Here is a 19968-nt window from a genome sequence, read left to right as displayed (position 1 = left end):
AGGCATAGCTTGAAGTAGATAGGCCGCAGCGACGAGTTTTTCGCCGGCCATTTGCAGTTCTGGAGATTTGTCGACGTCGGCGTCGGCCAGGATGCGCTCCCGGGCAACACGTCCCGCCGCCTGGGCATGTGTACCGCGCGCGGTACGCTGCTGCTCGAGTGCGGCGCGCAGCTCCTGGGTTTGTTGACGCTGCTCATCGAGCTTGGCTTGAAGCTCTTTGAGCTGCGTCATCTGGGCTTGTCGCGCCGCCGAGCTTGACGAGGAAGGTGCTGCAGGCGGGTTCGCCGGTTGCTTTGCCCGCGCGTTCGCCCCGGCGTCCCCATCGTTGCTTGGGGCATTGTCGTTTTGCTCGTCCGCAAGGTCCACCATGAAGCACTCCCAGGAAGGATCGAAATCCCCCTCGCTGGAGTCTTCGGAGCAGGCGAGGCAGTAGGCCGTCGCCAGCTGGAACGAGCGAAGATCGTCGGGGTCGTAGACCCCGAAGTAGTCCTCGGCCTCCTCGGCCGCGAAGTTGTTCATGAAGAAGTTGACGTCGTCGGCGATCGAGCTCGCAGTCTCGGGGTAGGATTCGTCGAGGGACGACGCAATGAGGTTGCGGATCGATACAAGATGATGACCTGGCAGATCCTCATACTTGGTGAGGTTAGTGCTGATTGAAGAGGCGTAAGTGCGAGTGGCAGTGTTGCGCATCCCGAAGGGGAAGGGCGAGGGCGAAGTCGAGCCCCCCTGGGAGGCATTAGCGCCGCTGCAGGTGACGGTGCCGGCACAGATGATGCCGAGGCACGCGGAGACGAAACGGTGGCCCCGTTCGCCTCGATGGTGGGTTGCGACATGCCAGCCTCGACCCACGTGGAGGAGTTGTGACGTGCCATGCGACGACGCTCCGCGCGCGCTTATCGCGAACGCTGACCCGAGCGCCTGTCGCGCCGGGCTGGCGTAGTCGGAGCGATGGGGTTGTGTCTGGGCGAGAGGAGCCGCATGAGGTAACCGTTGTCGGTCGCTCTGAACTCGAGACTCCCGAACCAGATCACAAACCCAGCGGGGAGCGAATCCGAGACACCCATGGGGTATGGGTTGGATCTGCTCGCCATCCCTGGAGATCAAATGGCAAAAAGAGAGAAAAATGTCACGCCGCGAGCCCCTACCTGGCGCGCCAACTGTCGGTGTCCCGACCTGGGGGCCCGGATCCCAACTAGTGAATGCTGCGTGTTTTCTCGTCCCAGATGATGATGCAAGAGGCAATCACAGTAACGCACGGTTTATCCTGGTTCCGGCCGTGGGGCCGTACGTCCAGCAAAGGGGGTGTGCGAGGGCACTGTATTATCTTGCACCCGGAGTGCTTGTAGTAGGGGGTACAAGCGAGGCGAGAGAGGGAGAGAAGCTCCCAAGTCTTAGCTAAGAGTGGAGTCGGTGGAGATGAGTGCTCAGTAGTCCTTGTGCGTCCTCTTGAGGAGAGAAGCCAGAGAGACCAAGCAGACTAGAGTCCAGACCAGGGAGATCAGCCAGCCCCCGCTAAAGGAAGCCCACCTCCTCCTTTTATAGGTATAAGGAGGGGTGGTGTACACGAGTGGGGGCATGGAAGTCGTCGTTTTCCCTTGAATCGCGGGGTTACAGTGGTCGGATACTGTGGGAAGTACACTGTGGGAAGGCGGCGTGCGTCGCTGTCGTCCTGGATTTCGTCCTTCGTCCTGTAGTGTTCCGGCGGTAGTTATGGCGCGGGATGGCTTCGGACCACCTGGTCGGGGCGCAGGCGTGCACACTAGAAGGCCCGGGGGACACGTGGAGGTCCCGGGCCTCTGAGAGGAGGGGGGAGGTCCGGGATCCCACCCGTGTGTGATGCGCCGGACCCCTTCCCCAGTGGGAGGCGAGTCCGGGAGGTCGGCGGGAGCATTACCGAGCCTGTCTTGTCCCGCGTTGCAGGTCCCAAGGCGCTGCCACAGCGTCCGGGATGGCGGTGTGGTGACCAGAGTCAGCGGATGGGACCCCGGTCATATCTACTGTGGGAGTGGCGGCCTGACGCCGCCCGTCCTTTGAGCCGTGGTGGAGTGGCTGGCTTTGAATGCCTTCGTACGACGATCGGTTGGGCGGCGGAGCCGTTTGTCCTTTGTGCCGAAAGACGGCCTCGAGCGAGGCGGAGATGAGACACCGCTCGAGGGTAGATCCGCTACCCTCGAGCGAGGCGGAGGTGCGTTGCGTGATTGAGGGACCTTCGAGCGAGGCAGAGAATAAGTTACCCGCTCGAGGGTATATCCGCTACCCTCGAGCGAGGCGGAGATTGGTCTTCTGCTCGAGGGTAGTTCCGCTACCCTCGAGCGAGGCGGAGATTGCCCAGCGGACCCGAGAGGGACACTCGAACGAGGCGGAGATTATTCAGTGGGTTCGAGGGGAATGTGAATGGGCCGCACGCTGGGCTTCTTTGAGTCCTTTCCTTTCTTCCGGACGGGAAGCAGGCCGTGGGCCTAGTTGCTTTAACAGGTGTTTGTGTTTTTTAAAGCGGTCTTAGTACCCCGATTAGGGTGTCCCTAATTGTGGTACTCGACAATGGTCAAACGGTGATTCCTTTTCAAACCTGAACACAGTTGAGATGGCAAATAAATTAGCTATGACTGTCACATATTGATATCTATACTCTATCTAAAGGCTCCAAGATTTGGAGCAACGCCGTTAGACGTGGCCCCACGTGGGACCCATGTACTGTTCATGCGGGACTCACATGGGCCCACATTCTATTTAGGTGGGACCCACATACTATTCAGGTGGGACCTACGCACTGTTCAGGTGGGACCCACGTACTATTCAAGTGGGACTCACGTATTATTCAGTTGGGACCCGCACACATTGTTTCGTGGGTCCCTTTATTTTTAAAAAATATGTTTCTTCCATTATTTTAAAATACAAAATATATTTATTACTCCCTATATATAAACATAATTGGTAGACTTTGTATAATACGTTCGCATGTGGTAGCCCTACTACTTTTTGAACTTTGCTTTCACTTGGTAAGCTCGAAAAATATAATTGAATTATTCATTCATCCCTAATCTTATCTTTTTTTCTCTACCAAAACTAATAATCAATATAAACCAATCCATCAACTATACCTATTAGCACAAAAAAATAGTGAACTCCTAAAAAAAGCTATATGTACCTCTTCACTAAAATGCTTGGGACGGGCACCCTCTCAGACTCTAAACTACTATGCTAATTTACTGTAATTTTTATATTTGATTCAATATGTTAATACAATATTGTCTTGAACATAATAGAGGATAATATTTTCCCATTATTAGTTTAGGTCAATCTTTTTTAATAAACACGCATAGCGCGCCAACCTAACTAGTATATCCTAATCAGTCTGAACTTGCTACCATTTCATCTATCTCTTAATTTACAAAGCTGATATCCATGGGTTCGCTCCAACGGAGCGCGCGGTGCGGCAAAGCCGCGCGTATATTTCTAGTGGGATAAGAGGGAGGAGACGGAGAATAAACTTGTCGGATCTAGCGAGCCACATGAGCAAAGGAGCTGCCTCGGGAGCCTTGTCCCCGATTTAAAAAAAAAAGAGTAAAGTCCATTTTTGGCCATCCAACTATCCACTGTGTCCAGTTTTGACAATGCAACTTCAAAACCAGACATCCGCAGCCATTCAACTCTCAAAACCGTTCACATTTGACCATCCTGGTGGTTTTGGGTGTGGTTTTGCTGACGTGGCTGCCACATGTCGGTGGGACCCACCTGTCATCTTTTTCTCTCTCCTATTTCTCTCTCCGACGCGCGCGGCGCCGACGGTGAGGTGCGCGCGCTCGGCCAGGAGCAACCCCCCGCGCGGTGCTGGCGGCGATGCACGCGTGCTCTCGAGCGGGTGGCGGTGCCGGGGCTCGTGCTGGTGCGGAGGCGCAGGCGGACGCCCGCGCAAGGCTGTGGCAGTGGGGGACGAGGCGCGGCGAGGCAAGCCGCGGGGCCACGCCGCCCCCTCCCTGGCTCCCTCGGCCGGTGGCCTGCACGGCGCGGGCGCGGAGGCCGACGCGGGCGGGCGGCTCGACCACAACGGCCGTTCTTCCCTCTCCTCACGGCGAACGCCATCGCCGGCGGGTGGTCGGACCTCGGCTCGCGACGACCCACTGCGACAGCCCCTCCCGACCTAAACTAACTACTCCTACAGCACCATGGCGACCCCCTGAGCATGCTGCACCCCTTGCCCACAGCCCTAGATGGCTAGAGGTGATAGCTCCACGGCGGCGCCCATGGCCGCGGCTCGGGAATGCGGCGGCCATGCGTTCCGATCCACCCCGACACAGCCCCGGCCAACAAATGGCTCAAACAGATCCATGGGTACCCATGGGGCTTATGGCTTAAGGAATTAGACGGAGGTGCTTCACCGGCGTCGAATTTCTCCGGTGAAGTGAGGCTCGGCCATGGGAGTTCGAGCAGTGCTTACCCACGGCGGAGCTCCAGCGCCGCTGCAGCAGCCTCCTGCTGCAGCTGCTACTGCCCTGCTCCCGCTCGCGTGCTGCACGCCGCCCGGATCCGCGCCGCTCCCGCTCCTCGCCGCGCCAGCCTCCTGCTCTGCTCCTGCTCCAGCGCTGCCGTTGCTCTTGCTCTGCTCACGCGCCGCTGCACCGCGAGCTGCTCGCGCCACCACCTCGCGCCCTGCTCGCGCCACCACCTCGCGCCTTACGCGCGCCGTCGAACGCGCCGGTGAACACCGCGCCGCCGCTGCTGGCCCCGCCCAAGCACGTCCGTGCGCACCGCACCCATGCACCGTGCCGCTCGTCCCCCTCCGCGCACCTGCGCCTCCTTCGCCACGGGCCAGCACCGCTCGAGCTCCGCCGCAGGCCAGCGCCGCCGGCCTGGCGAGCTCGAGAGGCGCGCGGGAGGAGGGCGGCTTCCAGCGCAGGGTGAGAGGAGAGGAGAGGAGAGAAGAGAAGAGACAGAGAGGAGAGGGGAGGGCTGACAAGTGGGCCCACCGCCATGTGGCGTCCACGTCACCAAAACCACCACCAAAACCACCCCGATGGCCAAATATGACCGGTTTTGAGAGTTGAATGGCTGCAGATGTCTGGTTTTGAAGTTGCATTGTCAAAACCGGACACAGTGGATAGTTGGATGGCCAAAAATGGATTTTACTCAAAAAAAAATCACCAACCGAAGACTAAACCACCCATGTTTCCTGGCTCGGCAGCAAATAAACAAACTGACAACGCGTACGTATATTCCACATTGCGCAGAGCCAAAAAAAAAATCCCACGCTACGCTAGTATTCCCTCCGTCTCCAAAAAAATATTGCAACTCTCACTTCCTGAAGAATCAAACAATTTCAAATTCGATCAAATTTATGTAAAAAAGTATTAATATTATATTATAAAATAAATATCATTTGATTAATCATATTATCTATTTTTCATACTAAATCTGTTTGAAGATATAGATGTTAGTAATTTTGTTATATAAATTTAAAATTATTTGATTTCTCGGAAAGCGAGATTTGCATTATTCTAGGGATGGAGTGACTACTGGATAAGAAGGAATCGTTCCTAAACACGTTGTCCTAATAATTTAGGGGGTCCCGATCCAGGGACACACCACAATTGTTCTCCGATCAGCAGCCAATTTGGCTCAAAAAAAAGGAAGAGAATCCCAGCGAGATCGATGGGGACGGAGCTGAGGGTGTGTTTAGTTCATTTTGCAAAAATGTGTAAAGATGTAAATATGGCATTTAAAGTACTAAATGAAGTTTATTTGCAAAACTTTTTGCATAGATGAGTTGTAAATCGCGAGACGAATCTAATGATGCTAATTAATCCATGGTAATCAATAATTAGCGGATGGTTACTGTAGCATCACTGTTGGAAATCATGAATTAAGTAGGCTCATTAGATTCGTCTTGCGATTTACAGCCCAACCATGCAAAAAGTTTTATAAATAGACTTTATTTAGTACTTCAAATTAATAAATTTTTTTTCATTTTAATACGTTTACGGCTTTTTTACGTTTACATGTAAAGAACTAAACAGGGCCTCAGTACACACATACGGTGGCTTGCGTTGCGTAGGACACACAAAACTGGCGCAACGGCTGCCTCGAGACTAGCAGCTACTACGTCATCATCACACATGCGTGTGCCTGCCTGCCTAACTGAGTTTTAGGAGGAGCTTAGTTGACCCCAGCGGCTGTACACTAATCCGGTGCTTAGCACTCTAATGCAGGTGCTAATCACTCCTAATCGGCCTAAGCGTTGCGCCTGCGGCAGAAAAGACAAATTCACTATAGAATTAGGGATTATGATTTAGGGTTGGACACATTGTTTATGCTGGCGGGTCGTTTGATGATGATAAACAGAGCTTGGCTCGACTTGGGTTAAGTGAGGGCGAAGAAAAGGAAGCATTTTGATGAGGGGGAATCTTCAATCTTGCCTCGTCTCATCTCAGGTGGTCCAGGGCGATGCATGGGTGTCTGCGGCACAATGACAAAGGTTGACGAGGTCCTTTGCCTTAATTCCCGCTGGGTTTTGGATCTATAGGGCAGGCTCCCTTCCTTTCCTTCCCAGCTTCTCCGATCATTCGGATGAGATCTACTGCACTGCACCTGCACCAGCTCGGAGCAGGAAGGAGAGGGGAGGGACCGCACGCTCCGGCCGAGCTCATGCTTTCAGCAAGCTCCGTTGCGTGGCTCGAGACGGGGATCCTGCCAATATTTGCTCCCTTTTCGCTTTCTCTGCTGTGGGAGGAGCGGGAAAAAAAAGGACCATCATGGCAACCGACAAGCTTGCGATCGAGTTTCACCGCGAGGGACCGTGTAACTGTTGGTGATATGATCAACAACCCATCATCACAATACAGTTTAAAGGCCCAAGAGGATATTGATCCAAGAGGGATTTGAATTACTAATGGGCCTATGAGATAAAATATCATTAGTACGCCCTATATATACGAGGGAGGGGCTAGGGGGCGACACAACTTGTGATCCCCGCCACCTCCCTAGCCGCCCCCCTCTCTCGGCCGCCGCCCTTGTCGTGCATGCGGCGCTAGTACACCGACACCCGGTGTTTCATCCCCGTACGTGTGGATTTCGTGGAGGCGCAGCTGCGACTGCTGCGCTGATTGGCTGCTGGGATCAAGAACGAGGAGCTCGGTTCATGGGACGTGATCGACTACTTCCTCTACATCGACGCGCGACTTCTTCCGCTGCGCTGCGCGTCTAGTGGTAATGATCTATGATCTTCTACTCGCAAGTATCTTGGGTATATGCGGTAGTGATGCTAGCGTAGCCTACCCGTTTCCCTACAGTGGTACCAGAGCCATCTTGCGTAGTTTTTGGTCTGGATCATTAGCATATAGGTGATATGTTGTTGTAAGAGATTGAATCTATTACTTTTGCACGGTTTGATTAGATCAATTGGTCATAAGGAATTAAAACTGGAGCGAGTTGATTGCGTGGCATGTGACAAAAAGATTAGTTTGTGTTATTTCTCTGTTGTGCATACGACATGTCCCTATCGGCTGGAATCACCATCAGGGACTAACTGTGTGCATAGTCAGCAGATTGAACCAACAGATCGAGGTCATGTGTAGATGCAGTCTTCTCAAGTGCAAAGTTTGCACGGTCAATGTGATTGACCTAGTGAAAATTGAGGCATTATGAATGGCTCGAATTTGAGGTGATGCGATCACTCTGATGAGATTTTCATAGGGATTCCATAGATGCGATCTGTGTAATTCCGTGCTTCCTACCGCCGTTGCTTTCTCACTATAGCGGCTTCCTAAGCGCTACTTTGGTAGAACACGTCATACGCCTAACTTATTTTTGCAGGATGTGATGTGAATGATATGGCCTCAATGTCATGTGATGATGTATGTGATGATTTGTGCGGCCTGTTAGTCGCAAGTTAACACAACCGGGTTGAGGTTGCACCATTATTGTATAACGACCTGCATGTCGACTTTGTGATGTTTGAATCCTCATGTAATTATTTCTCTAGCTATTAGATGTAGTAGCTTAGTATCTTTTCATGGAGGCTTCAATCATGATGGCAATGATGATCACCACAAGACAGGACGGATGGCAATGGAGGTCACCTTGGAGCCATGGCGATGGAGCTCATTGTGATACAAGAGGCCATACTATTCACAATATAATATGATTATATGCCTGTGATATTTATTCTCCTGTCATACTATTCTTTCATGCTTTTAGATATGATGGATGTTTTAATCATGATAGAATAGCTTCCCTCAGAAAAAGGTTGAGTTTTTAATGTCTTTTACCAATAGCTGCACCTATAAATTTTGATCATTGTATGGTTGGTTTACCAAAGTAGAGTACCCTCAGCTATCATTTTTGTATAGGGTGGATGTCGGACATTCACAAGCATAGTATTGGTTTACTCAGCAAAGCTATCAAAACAGTTTTGAGCTTTAAGGCATAGGGCTGGGGCCGGGGTTTTGGATGCCACCCAACAAACAAGAGTCGCATAGAGATGTGATTAGCAATTTATTGCTTACCTGTATCACTACTTTTCTAGCCGTGATGCTAAAGCTCACTAGGATTTTAGTGATTATGGATCTTGAACCACTATATGTCATTAGAGGGAAGATGACTTTGATATAGTAGGTTGTCTTTTGTTAAATTAGTTAATGAAAGTCTTTACATAAACTTAGTGCTGAAATCTTGCTTTACTTTAATGTTGTAGATCATGTCTGTCAGTAACAATTCCGCTTTCAATTTGCGTTCTGTTCTTGAGAAAGAAAAGTTGAATGGAACAAACTTTATTGATTGGTACCGCAACTTGAGAATTGTTCTCAGGCAAGAGAAGAAGGAGTATGTTCTTGAGCAGCCATATCCTGATGATCTCCTTGACAATGCAACTGTTGCTGATCGCAGAGCTTATGAGAAGCACTGCAATGACTCACTTGATGTCAGCTGTCTGATGCTCGCCACCATGTCCCCTGATCTGCAGAAGCAGTATGAGCATGCGGATGATCACACCATGATCGAGGAGCTGCGTGGGATGTTTCAGAACCAAGCCAGGACTGAGAGGTTCAATATCTCAAAGTCCTTGTTTGCGTGCAAGCTGCCAGAAGGTAGCCCGATCAGTCCTCATGTGATCAAAATGATTGGTTACATTGAGACTTTGGACAGACTTGGTTCTGAACTTCACCAAGACTTGGCTACAGATGTTATTCTCCAGTCGCTCCCGGCGAGCTATGAGCCTTTTATCATGAACTTTCAGATGAATGGCTTGGATAAAACATTGAGTGAGTTGCATGGGATGCTAAAGACAGCAGAGGAGAGCATTAAGAAGAATCACAATCATGTGATGATGATTCAGAAGGGGAACAAAAAGAGGAAGCGTTGGACGCCTCCTAATCCCAAAGGTAAAGGCAAGGAAAAGAGTTCCAGTGGTGAGTCCTCGGGCTCTAAGCTAAAGCCAGCACCTAAGGCCAAATCTGGCCCTACTTCTGAGGATGAATGCTTCCACTGTCATGAAAAGGGACATTGGTCTAGGAACTGCAAGAAGTACTTGGAAGAAAAGAAGAAGAAGAAGAAGGGAAGTGAGACTTCCACTTCAGGTATAAATGTTATAGAAATTAATATTGCATTATCTTCCAGTGAATCATGGGTATTTGATACTGGATCTATGATTCACACTTGCAAATCGTTGCATGGTCTAAGTGAGACTAGAAGATTTGCAAGAGGCGAGTTGGACGTTCGTGTCGGCAATGGCGCAAAGGTTGCGGTGTTGGCGGTCGGCACCTACCACTTGTCTCTACCCTCCGGATTAGTTTTGGAATTAAATAATTGTTATTGCATTCCGGCTTTGAGCAAGAACATTATTTCTTCTTCATGTTTGGAAGAAGTTAATGATTTTAAGATTGTAATAGAGAACAAACGTTGTTCTATTTTTTGCAATGGTATTTTTTATGCTCATTGTCCATTGGTGAATGGATTAGATGTTCTTGATCTTGAGGATAAATCTGTCTGTAACATTAATACTAAGAGGTTTAGACCAAATGATTTGAATCCCACTTTTATGTGGCATTGTCGCTTAGGTCATATAAATGAGAAGCGCATTGAACAACTCCATAAAGATAGATTGTTAAGCTCATTTGATTTTGAATCATTTGACACATGTGAGTTTTGTTTGACAAGACACGTACATTGACAAGATATTGAATCGGTTCAATATGCAAGATTCCAAGAAAGGTTTCTTGCCAATGTCACATGACATTACTCTAAGCAAGAGTCAGTGTGCTACGACACCTGATGAGCAAAAGAGGATGAGTACGATTCCTTATGCTTCAGCCATAGGGTCGATCATGTATGCTATGCTTTTCACGCGCCCAGATGTTTTCTTTGCTCTAAGTGTTACGAGTAGGTATCAGTCAGATTTTGGTGAAGCTCACTGGACAATTGTAAAGAGTATCCTTAAGTACTTTAGAAGAACTAAGGATATGTTCCTAATATTTGGAGGCGAAGATGAGCTCCTTGTAAAGGGTTACACCGATGCTAGTTTTCAAACAGACAAAGATGACTCCAAATCGCAATCCGGTTTTGTTTTCTGCCTCAATGGTGGGGCAGTGAGCTAGAAGAGTTCCAAGCAAGATACGGTGGCTGATTCGACGACAGAGGCCGAGTATATTGCAGCTTCCGGAGCTGCAAAAGAAGTTGTTTGGATCAGAAAGTTTATTTCTGACTTGGGTATTGTTTCTAGTGCGTCCAATCCAGTGGACCTCTATTGTGATAATAGTGGTGCCATTGCACTAGCAAAGGAGCCTAGAACAACTAAGAAGTCCAGACATATACTGCGGAAGTATCACCTCATCTGTAACTTTGTTGAGAGAGGTGATGTGAAGGTTTGCAAGGTGCACACGGATTCAAACGTTGCTGATCTGTTGACGAAGCCTCTCCCACAACCAAAGCATGAGGCGCATATGACATCTATGGGTATTAGATACTTACATCAGTAATTCTAGTGTGCGTGGGAAATTTTGTGTCATAAGTATGTTTATGTAATGATGAATAATTGTTATTTGTTCCATGGATGATTATTTTTACATTGATTATCAAGTATGTGACTTGTTCGTGAAACTCTTTGTTGACAATGATATGATTCTAAATTATTCCTAGTTTATGTCGTTATGTGGGACAACAATGACGTTGAGACTAGCACATGCATTAATTGATGATCATATTTCACGGATCATGGATATGGAGATATCAGATTAATGATGTGGACACATGTGGTTGAACATGGTGTTGGATTGACCCACTCCCAGACAATGTTGGGATTGTTATTTTGTATGTGCCATCAGTTGTTCTTGAGTGTTATACCTACTGGATCCTTAGACCTGATATCGCCATTATTTCTCATTGTGTGTAGTGGTTCATCTTGGGGCTGCTAAACGCTACTCCATGACTGGGTAGTTATAAAAGTAGCTTACAGGTGTGTCATGAAACATGGAATGGGATGTGAGCGGATCAAGATGGAATTTGCCCCTCCTAGATAACGGGAGAGATATCTCTGGGCCCCTCGAGATAGTTGGATTTGAAAGTGCATGGCCATGCCAAAGTGATTAAAGAGTTAATCATGATGACTAAATGTTAGTTATGAATAGAATCCACTATTAGATCGAGAGAATGGTCGAGCTATCACAAAGGTGGCACGCATCTCGCCTTGAGCTTGACTGGTATCGTGTGGCAAAGGGATCGGTGTATGAGTATATCTAAGGTTTGGCCGATATGATCTTTATGTGTATTTGTGAGTCACTATGCCCTACTAGGTGCCGCTATTGACTTGTTATTCGGAAATAATTTCCGATCACGACCACCTACACATGAACCTAATGGGTCACACACTTAAGGGGTTTGGAATGTTGAAAAGCTTGCCTGTATGATTGTCTCTAGTGCAAGTGGGAGATTGTTGGTGATATACCCAAGAGCCCATTATCACAATATGGTTTAAAGGCCCAAGAGGATATTGATCCAAGAGGGATTAGGGTTTCTAATGGGCCTATGAGATAGAAGTCCATTAGTACGCCCTATATATACGAGGGAGGGGCTAGGGGGCGACACAACCTGTGAGCCCCGCCACCTCCCTAGTCGTCCCCCACTCTCGGCCACCGCCCTTGCCGTGCGTGCGGTGCTAGCACACCGATGCCCGGCGTTTCATCCCCGTACGTGTGGACTCCGTGGAGGCGTTGCTGCGACTGCTGTGCTGATCGGCTACTGGGATCAAGGACGAGGAGCTCGGTTCATGGGACGTGATCGACTACTTCCTCTACATCGACGCGCGACTTCTTCCGCTGCGTTGCGCGTCTAGTGGTAACGATCTATGATCTTCTACTCGCAAGTATCTTGGGTATATGCGGTAGTGATGCTAGCGTAGCCTACCCATTTCCCTACAGTAACTAGAGCAGCTCGACTGATCCTCGGAGGACTGGGAACTGGCCGCTGCGTGGTGTCGTGCGCATTTGAGGTCTCTCCCTTCTAACCTTCTTGATAACATGATGGATGAGGAGGTGCCTGCTCACCGATCTATATATTTATTGGAAGTTTTTTAATTGATCTTTCAAAATTTGTGATTTGTGCGGCTCTTGTGGACCACACGGTCTTCTTCTTCCTGCTCTTCTCTCGCTCGCGCCGACCGTCGCTCGTGCGTGCGCCGGCAAGGTAGGGGAGAGGGTGAAGCGGCCACCGGCGAGATCACCGGCAACCGGGTGGTGGTCGAGGTGGCGGTGTTAGGATTTCAGGTTGCCAGACCTCCAGCAACTAGAGAAGCAGAATCCCGGAACTAGAGAAGAGGATGACGGCGACGACGGTCCGGTAATGGTGGTGGTTCGGCCGGCAGAAGATGAGAGAGCGCGAAAGCGCCGTCAGCCGGCCGGTGTTGGATCTCGTTAAACGGTGGCTGCGGCGGGGTGAGAAGAAGAACGGTGGCGGAACGGCGGGGTGGATAGGTAACGTGACGGTCGATGGGCGGGTGGTGTGGCGGCAGCGAGGCAACCACCAATCGGGGAGAAGGACGAGGGGAGGGCAGTGGATCGGCATGAGCCTTAAAAGATGATTAGCTAAATCATCTTCTATAAGATAGATAGGGACCGTGCCTGCTTTTTTTAAAAAAAAATAGGGACCGTGCCTGCTGAAATGAATATATCCTTTGATGTTCGAAATGGTCTTTTGTTCACCATAAATGGCCCGATACCAGGCCACCAAAATACTAGGCCCATTAAGTCCGTAATTTGTGTACCCATTATACAAGCACGCGGACTTCTTTTGTATAGCCCTCTCCGTGCGCGTCTAACCAGACAGCCCATAGACTTCACAAAAAAAAAAAGACAGCCCATAGGCCGATCTATTCCTCGCCCGGCAGGCTGCTGATCGCAACAACACGGACCAGGGCCCGGTGGCTCCGCCACGGCCTGAGACAGACAGAACAAGTGCGGCAGGCCAATTCCCGTTTTTGCAACGTAGCTTTACATTTCAGCCCAATATGCTTGTATACTGGGCCTAAATGCTGGCCTTGTTAGTTTTGTTGATGTTGAGGGTAGAAAAATACTAGTACTACTTACCAACTACCTTTCTTCTTTATGAAGAAACTGTCAAATGAAGCATTTCCCCACATTGCACGCTTAATCAACATTACCGAGAAGCAAAAGCTGCTTCCCAAGCAGCCATTATTAGCACCCATTCAATCGTTCGCTCCGTCTCCGGGCTGCTACTGTGCTACATGCATCATGTCCGGTGGGGTACTTTACTTATCCTCTGCTGCACCTGCACTGCAGGGGGATACACGTACACCTGCTGCTCGTGCAACTCGCGCCATGTTACCCTACCAAAGAAAACGGTGACAGGAAGAACAGAGCCCATCCTTTGATGCTGATGCCGCTACAGCTACAGCTACAGCAGTGGGATCACCTCCGAGTCCCAGGGATCATGTCATGTCGGAGCAGCAAGTAGTTCGATCGTGTGCACGAGCTGTTCCTACTGCCAACTCCTTACACCTGCTTGTACTTACTTGGTCGGATCGGAGGAGGCGCACAACAATCGCCTACCAATTCAATCGATCTACAGCCGTTGCTGCCGCATGCTGAAAAACGAAAACATCATGACCCAGGCTAGCCGAAATCTTATATCCAAACGAAACATGAAAGCCACCCCGGCCCTGAACCTGATGTAAACCGGCCGCGTGTTTGAGTCATCAATGCCCGCGGCTGGCGTCTACAGGCATCCTGCTGGATGGACCTGAGAGATGCGTCCAGCTCAGATAGGGCTGGGCGTTCGAGTTATCCGAAATTTTCGGGTCGGATTTTTCGGGTTTGTAAAATTTCGGGTTTTGAAAACTACAACCCGAGATTCGCTGGAAATAATCGAAACCCGAAAATTCGGGTACCCGACATTTCGGGTTCGGGCTCGGGTTTACCCGACCAACCCGAATCGCAGAGAAGAGGAAGAGGCGGAGGTAGGATGCGAGCTGGAGCGCGCAGACCGCTGAGGAAGGCGTCGGTGATGGAGTGCGGGGTGAGGCGGCGCGAGGTGATGGCGAAGCATGGGAGGAGGGCAGAGTGCGTGGAGAGGAGCGCGAGGGCGTCGCCGGCGTCGAGCTCCACGGACCACGGCGAGGGGAGGGTTGGAGGTGTGGATGGGGGGCGGTTGTCGATCCGACGCGCGGCTCGCAGGGACTGGGGATGGGGCGGCGGGCGGTGCTTGCCTGCTTGGGGCGGCTGGCGGTGGTGCGGTGGGCTTGGCCGCTTGGGGGGCAGACGCTGGATGGACGGATGGTGGAGCGGTGGCTCTGGGCATGGGGCGGCGGGTGGCGGCGGGGTGTCTGTCTCGAGTGGAGGCTGGCCGGCAGGGGTGGGTGGTAATGGGGTGCGTGGTGTGGGGGTGGGCTGGGCTGTCTAGGGTTAGGGATAAGTTGTTTGGTGGGCTGGGTTGCAAGTCTGTAATGAATAAACATATTTGAGTTGGGCTGTTTTTCGAGTAGTTCTGGTAGTTCGGATACCGTGGCCTAATACCCAAATTACCTATAATAATTTCGGGTACCGTGAGTCAGATTCCGAATTAGGATTTGGGTTTTCGGGTTCGGGTTTTTTGGGTTCGAACTCGAGTTTTTCGAGTTAGGATTTTGGGTTTCGGGTATTTTGCCCAACCATAAGCTCAGAGACGGCCACCGGGCACCGGCCAGGATGCGCGTGCGAGCGCCATGATGATCATCCACGCCATCCTCTCGGCCTCTACTGCTTACTGGTGCGACGGGGAACGTCAGCTACAAGCCTACAAGGGCTGAGTGGGTTGGCGCCAATCAGCAGCGCTCCGGCGGGGTGCGGCCATGCATCATGAGCACACAGTGAATTGAAACGGCTTTGGAGTTCGGATCGGTCGGCGTGAGATGCGATCCAGCCAAGCATCATGTCCATGTCCGCTGCAGCTACAGCTCCAACGGCAAGGACGTGTGTCGCGTAGCCGAAATTGCGGCGACCACCGACAGGCAGCAAAAGGAAGCTCTCCATCCTGCCGCCCTATCTATCTTCACCCCTCTGCCTTCAGTTACTAATACTGCTTGTAATCGCGCTCTGCGCAAACCTCCATCACCGGCTTCCCGGTATCTATGCAAGTCCTATTTGGGGGGGGGGGGGGGGGGGGGGGGTGGTTGCTTTTCGTCCCCCTGTTTCCAAAAAAAAAAGGTCTTCGAGGGAGTAGCAGCTCATTGTCAACCGGAGCATGTGGGCTCTGCAACTCCTGAAGAGATGGCTACTGATGAATACCATGTGCTTGCAAAGTCCTGGTTTGTTGCATTTTGAAAACCGGCGGCAGCTCGAGCAGTGTGGCAAATACCTGTGTCTGTGTGTTTTCTTTCTTTCGGGGGGTCGTGCACTTCGATCATGGGACGCCTCTACACCTCTGAGGCTCTGAGACCATCCACAGCGAAAAGAGCAAATGGAGGAGCAAATGTACTGTTTGGCACTGTAGACGCACTGTTTGGCACTGTAGACAGAGAGGGCGTGGAAACCGAGAAGGAGATGCTCCTTAGGATGCTCGGCCCGTTGTGGACGGCCTGATGAATAACACACACACCTGCTGCTCGTCCATTGTATTTAATCGCGGCCCACGGTCTACTGTGCCCGTTTCGAGATGCCCATGCTCTTTGAGTAATGCTTGCTCGGCCCGCAACCAAATCTTGATTTGGGATGGATGGCTGATCGGTGATCGGTGATCGGTGATCGGGCGTACGTGGTCTCAATCCTAATAAGCTAGCTAATCGTGGTCCTGTACTACAGGAGCTATAATCAATACTGGATTACTGTTCTTCATTTTTTTTTTGACGGTCACCGGGGGGGAGAGCATCCCCACCTGAATATATTGATGGGCTTTTAGGCAAGCCAAAATGCTACAACATTTGAAATTCAGCAATTTTACAACAGCCCAACACAACACAACACATAGATATAGATAGGGAGGACAACAACTTTTACAGATCAAGATACAAAAGTAGGATACTCGCTAGAGAGACGGCCACCAAGCGTCGATGAGAGCCACCACCGAACAACATACTCGCCGGATTCACCATGGCCATTGCACCTCCACACCACCCCTCGTAGCTACGCCGCTCCGCTGTCACCCTCCATCTGAGGGTCAGGCCAACGAAGAGGGGACTAAAGGCGGTGGGAGGGGCGCAAACTACGGCTCACCAAAAACGACGATCTCCCCTTGGATGCTGATGGAGCCACCTTTGAAAGCACATCCGGGCTCCCACGTACCACCATCCAACGCCATGCAAGGGGAGGAAACCTCACAGGGGGATGGTGGAAAGGTGGGAACACCTCCCGGCATAAAATTTGATGGTACCACTAGCAAGAAGAGCGCCGACAGAGCAGAGGCGCCAAATGGAGGACACCCACGTGACTCACGATGGGAATCCACAGCTTGTATCACCCTTTCACCAAAACCAGCACTAGGGAAAAGAGAGCAAGCGCACCGGCTTCAGGAAGGAGCAGTCAGCAACAGCACTTGGTGGGAGGGAAGTTCGACATCGCCTCCAAGAAGGGGAGTGGCACCCGTAGGTGTCACCGATGTCTCAACAAGACCAGCGCAATGCCGGACTTAAGATTTCCTTTGCGGTTTCCCGTGCCCACCCGTCACCGTCAGACCTGCAAGTAGGGGAGCGCTGCGACAAAGCCTCCAACGAGGAACGCAACACCGTAAGTGTCGCCATTGCCGGCTGGCACAAGCCAGGCAAGGATTTCTCCCAATGCTCCCGCAACCACGGCCATGGTAGGCAAGCACAACGGTGCCAGCATAGGAGGCCCAAATGCTCTGACATATCGCACTAACAAATGATAGTTCAATTTGGAATCCACGTAGCCTGTCGAATTCGGGCACCCCGTTCATATCTTGCCATATTGATCTCTTCTTGATTCTAGAGGGATTGTACAAGTAGTAAGATGGTTCGTTACATCAAAAGAAAACAAGTAGTAAGGTGGAAATGAAGCATCTTTAAACTGAAACCTCTTTAATTTGCAGTCAACAAAACGGCACAATCATAATCAAAGTGGCAAGAATACAAATTTGTATTCGTATTCCTATGCATATATATATATGGATCAATATTCCCCAACCCCACATACCTTAAATCAAGAAATTTGGATCTGTACCATTAAAAGATCTCAAAATTAGATATATACCATCGTTATCTCACTGACATGTGGGGTTCACGGGAGTCAATGACATGTGGGTCACGATGGTATATATCTAACTTTGGGATCTTTTAATGGTACAGATCCAATCTTTCCTAAAATATTTTTCAATCGACACCAAAATGCTACTACCTCCGTCCCAGAATATAGCTATTTTTGGATTTTCTCCGAGTCAAACCTTTTAAACTTTAACCTTAGATACTAACAAAATATAAAGATCGATAACATAAAAAGTGGTATCAGTTTATTCATAATGAAACTAACTATCACAACATGTAACATTTTCTATTTAAATTAATTATTTTTGAAGATATCACTGGTCAAAGATGAAAATGTTTGACTTTGATCAAGTCAAAAAGTTGTGATATTTAGGGACGGAGGTAGTAGTGGTAGTTAGTGCATGGACAGCTGCAAGTATGTATATTATGTCAAAATCAGAGCAATAAGTTTTTGGTGTCATAATTATTCTGAATCAATAATATCGGCTAGAGACGACGATACCACCAATCTGTCAGTGCCATGCTCTAGGATAAAAATCTATTATGAAAGCTACAGTATGATTTATGCAAGAAATAATTAATGCTTCTAATTCCACATGGATTAATAAAAAAATAAAAAAGGAAGAAGTAAGGCTTTGTTTTTGACAAAGCCCAGCTCCCTGTACCACATCAACTCTATAGTTTGCTGGCTGAAATATAAGTGGATTAAATCTCAATTGTCTAAACTTCTTCTTGTTTTTTTAAAGACTCCAAGGTTCGGCTCTACAAATTCTTGTAGCTATTAAGAACACCCAGCTCCAACAAAGTAAGAAATGAAGTAGCACCCAAATATAACTATATAAGGTATCGTACCCGGTCCTTAACGCAAAGAACAAAACAAAGCAGAGACTGTTTTTTTTCTTTCCTCAATAAGCCATTTTCAGAACTCTGAACATTAGGTAAGCTGGTCACGTACGTATATAGTTATTCTCTAATACGCCGCGCAGGAGAGCTGCACAGAATAGTAGTAGGAGTATATTGGACAACTGGATGTCTGGACGAGATGTCAATGGTTTCCGAGGTGTAGTTAATCAAAATCCAATCAAGACAACACAAAGGTGGTGTCACATTATTGACAGCAGTGCCCAGCTCAGGATCTAAAGACCCAGGGCATCAATCAGACTGTCAACTCGCACGTTCTTCTGAATTGACAACAGCATCTATCTTATCTTAAAACATAAATCCACACGGATCCTCAGTTTAATTGCACTACCTCAGATGCTGCCAAATTATCACCATAATACGAGACCTGATGTGGCATCCAAATCTGAGTTTAAGGGCTTAATAGGATTAATATGATATTTATATCAATAAGTCGCAACTTCTTTTTCGGAAGCCGATCTCCAAAAAAACTCTGAGGGTTCTATAAAACCCTCAGATGTAAACGGGTCTGGTCTCGGGAAGGCGGCAAGTTACACCTAAAACCAGCAATGTCCTTTTATTTGTGTTATTATTTTTTCTAACAAAAAAACAGCAATGTCTACTACTGGTGAAACCGTGAAAGCCTGTGCAACCAGCAGACTTGTTCCGAGCTCCGAAGTCCCAAACCTTTAGTATTTCAGTTCCCTAAGGCTCTAGAACTACGATCTCGTGAAGCAGTATGCTCAACACTGTTACCTCTACTTAAAAATTTTCAGTATTTTCAGGCCAAACAATTCGTCATGGACAGGCCGTTTTCAGAGTGCAGGGCGCGGCCATGAGCGCCCATCCCGTTCGGTAGTGGCGAAGTCGCGTATCCGCCATCCACACACGGTCGGTGCCACGGCCGGCGGCATGGCACCGCGCTGACGATCATGTTCTCCAGTGACCTCGCCGTTCGCCATGCCGGGCATGCACCGGAAACGGTCAACGCGCGCGTCTCAACCCTCAACGGCGACGGATCGATCGGCCGGGCCGGGGCCGGGCGGCGCCTCCGCGTCCGGCTTGACAGTCTGACACTCCGCGTGCGAACGCCCCGGCGTTCCAGACACCGAACATGCCCCGTACGACATGTCCGTGTGAGGACCAGAGGACACAGGCCGGGCGGCGTAACTCCGTGCAGGGATCTGCCCTGCCAGGGGGAAGGCTGAGCTTCGAAGCTATCCGCGGGACGGCCATGGACCGGCCGGTCCGACCACGCGCCGTGCGGCGGCGCGCGGCGCCAGCCGGCCCTCCCGTTGGTATCTAACGATCTGAGGTAGCAGGGAGCTGATAGATGGGGGCCCGGGCGCGCGTAGTAATTCCTTGCATGATCTGAG

This window comes from Panicum virgatum, chromosome 9N, assembly GCF_016808335.1.
Source record: "Panicum virgatum strain AP13 chromosome 9N, P.virgatum_v5, whole genome shotgun sequence".
Lineage (NCBI taxonomy): Eukaryota > Viridiplantae > Streptophyta > Magnoliopsida > Poales > Poaceae > Panicum > Panicum virgatum.
This window is presented reverse-complemented; position numbering follows the sequence as displayed.